Genomic DNA, 3,667 nt, shown 5'->3' with positions numbered 1-3,667 from the left:
AAACGCGTCGATTTTTACAAAGCTCATCGGTCTGAAAAGCGAGGTGTGCTGTGATTGGCCAGCTATCCAGTGCGTTGTGATTGGCCGAATACCTCAAGCGTGTGACTGAAATGTTACACATAAAATGTGCTGGACACATCTGAATATTTGGGTTAAACTGTTCTGGAACAGTGTTGTAAATACAACTTAACCACTGATTTCTAGTCGTGTCCTCTTTTGGAAGGCCAAACAAAGAAGTTTCGCCTTCACAAACGAAACAGCATCACACACCGTGGCCTTGAGTGAGCGGCGGCCGGCTTGAGTGAGCAGAGGCGGGCGGGCTTTAGAACGGCACGGCCGGCGGATTCGACGAAGGAGCGTCCAGCGGGCTTGCGGCGACCACATGTGACGACCCTGGGCTTCGTCCACGGGGAAAGCCGATCCGGTGATCGAGAGCACGAAGTTGATGTATTTCCTCAGCGACCAGCACGGATCAGCTCCAGGCATGACAAAGTGGATATCGTCCCCTTTTGGAAGGCCAACCAAAGTAGTTTCGCTTTCACAACGAAGCACACAGCGTCTTCAGGACATGGCGGCGGCGGCAACACCAATACTACAGCGAGAATAAAAGTTACGCCTTATTTCTTTGCATGAACATTTGGGCAGTGTTATGCAAATCTTCCCACATCGTGACATAGATATGTGAGGCTGTGTTAGAACAAGCCATTTTAGGTAGGTGTGGTTGACTCTTAACTTTTATAAAGAATATCTCTTTGGATTTGAGACTTTACAGGGCTCTACGGATACTTTTCTTTTTAGGAGTGCTTGTGCTCTTAGGAGCGCTTGTGCTCTTAGGAGCACGGTCAAAAATTTAGGAGCACCTTCTACTCGGTAATCAAAAATTCTGATAAAAAAAATGTACCTTCCCATTACTAGGTGATATTTGACTCCTTAAAGTGATTTACAGGAAATTTTGTTTTTACTTTTGTAATGGCATTTTTCTAACTTTATTAAAAGTATGTCATCTTTTATCTAAAAATCAAAAAAATATATTTATAAGCTTTTTAACATTTCTAATTAAAACATCAGAATAAAAACAAGTAGAATAAGAATAAGTTATCAATCAAATGAAATCAGTATTTAAGAAATAAATTTGTCCTACAGAGATGGCACAGAAGAACACACAAGTGGCTTGTATGTGTATTTTCAGACGTTCATCTTAGTTTATCCCGATCTCACAAAACTCCATTATAATCGACAAAGCTCTCTACACTGCACAATGAATATCTTATTTACACCCCGTCAACACTTTGTTTGTTATAATGAGAGGATATGTCTGTGATACATTACTCAACGCTGCAGAAACACGTACGTATATTAGAACCTTTGAAGCTCCCTCAGCGCAAACACAAATATGCTGATCGGGTCAGTCGCACAGGTGCTCCTAAATATTATTTCATAGTCGCACGCAGTAGTTTTCGGTCGCACTGTAGAGCCCTGCTTTAGTTTATGCACCAAGAGCTTGTAACACTCCAAAGAGAAAGGAAAAATTTAAATCGCATCATATGACCCCTTTAATAAAAGAACAAGGTATAGACCTATTCAATCGTAAAGTTGACTTTAAATGACTTCTGTTGTGATTCGTGGTCGACCGATATGGGTTTTTTGACAGCCAATGCCGATATCTTGGAAAGCAGGGTGGCCGATGGCCAATATAATTTTATTTATTTTCATTTATATTTAAGAAATTTTAAATCATTTGAAAATGGATTTAAAATTGTGTAAAATAAACACTTATACTTTAGAAGACAAAGCATTTTTCACAAATAAATATTTAATAAAAATCTAATTAAAAAGGCACTCCGTATTCTGGGAAGTTTGTGTGCATTAGAAATAATTAATTTTATATATTGTTTTCAAATAAAGCCAAGGTAACACTCATTTTACATAAAGCACGCAATGAAAATTACATGAATATGACAGCGGACAAATGCATAAAGCGCAGCATAATTTGAAATCACTAGTTTAAAGTTTGTCGATCGCGCGTCTCCAGTTAAGCAGAACTCTCCTCCTGTCAGCATTCAATTTGCACGGACTGACCGTCACCCAGAGAACACGCGATCATGCAGGATACAAATGCATACTTCACAAGATCTCAACTAGATTAGACTAAGTCTGCAAGGTTTGTGAAATTAAATGTTCATTAGTCATTCAAAGATTTGTTTAAATTATATAAATGCGTATTAGCTGAATGCTGACGGCAAATGAGAAAGTATTATAATGTTTGCCTTTCTATTACTAATAATATTAAAGCAATCATTATAATAATTTTTTGTATACATTTTAATTCCTTTGTTTAAAAGTTCTGTCTGATTATTAGGTGGACTTATATCCATATTAGACAGAACTGAACGAAGACAGCGAACAAGAGGGAGAATGTGAGCGGTTTGCGCTCAGGCTAACTTTTTGTGTTTGTTTATTTGAAATATTATATCGTTGATAAATTGTTTTGCTATATCGCCCAGCCCTAATTTGTAAAGAAAAATGTTGGAGGATTTCAATATAATCCAAGAGGACACTGGTTTTCTTTGCTGTAAACAAAACTTGTTTCTGGCGAGGCATATTTTCACCGGAGTTTACGCTACGTCTACATCATACATCATCCGCTGGACGCTACTCTCTCGTGAACGCGCATAAGACAGTTAGCGGAAGTTAGAGATTAAGGTTTATAGAGTGGTAAATTTGGATATTTTTCTTATACAAATGCATCGCGTCACTTCAGAAGGCCTTTATTAACCTCTCTCGGGGCCGTGTGGACTTCTTTTATAATGGATTGGTTCAATTTTTTGGACTTCAAATTTTGGGCTACCGTCCACTCCCATTATAAAGCTTGGAAGAGCCAGGATGTTTTTTAATATTACTCCGATTGTATTCATCTGAAAAAAGAAAGTCATATACATCTAGGATAGCTTGAGGGTAAGTAAAACATGGGGTAATTTTCATTTTTGGGTGAACTAACCCTTTAAGTGTCTCTTATAGAGGTAGAAATGTTAAAGACCATATATTAGATTCAGTGTGTCACATTATGAGTTGTTCAAGAGAATATGTGGGAATAATTATGTGTGGGATTTACTGTACAAAAATAGCTTTTTTTATATTGACGATATAGTGCAGGAGTATTCAATAAATGTTCCAAGAGGTCAGTTTTCCCAATTTTAACAATTATATGTTTATTTTTAAAATGCTCTTAACATAGTGATTAATAATGCTAAATGTAGATGAAAAAAAATGTCTCAAACCTACAAACCCAATTCCAAAAAAGTTGGGACACTGTACAAATTGTGAGTAAAAAAGGAATGGAATAATTTACAAATCTCATAAACTTATATTTTATTCACAATAGAATATAGATAACATATCAAATGTTGAAAGTGAGACATTTTGAAATGTCATGCCAAATATTGGCTCATTTTGGATTTCATGAGAGCTACACATTCCAAAAAAGTTGGGACAGGTAGCAATAAGAGGCCGGAAAAGTTAAATGTACATATAAGGAACAGCTGGAGGACCAATTTGCAACTTATTAGGTCAATTGGCAACATGATTGGGTATAAAAAGAGCCTCTCAGAGTGGCAGTGTCTCTCCGAAGTCAAGATGGGCAGAAGATCACCAATTCCCCCAATGCTGC

Source organism: Sinocyclocheilus grahami, unplaced genomic scaffold (genome assembly GCF_001515645.1).
Source record: "Sinocyclocheilus grahami isolate Dianchi unplaced genomic scaffold, SAMN03320097.WGS_v1.1 scaffold128.1, whole genome shotgun sequence".
In the NCBI taxonomy this organism is placed as follows: Eukaryota; Metazoa; Chordata; class Actinopteri; order Cypriniformes; family Cyprinidae; genus Sinocyclocheilus; species Sinocyclocheilus grahami.
Note: the sequence above shows the minus strand (reverse complement) of the source record.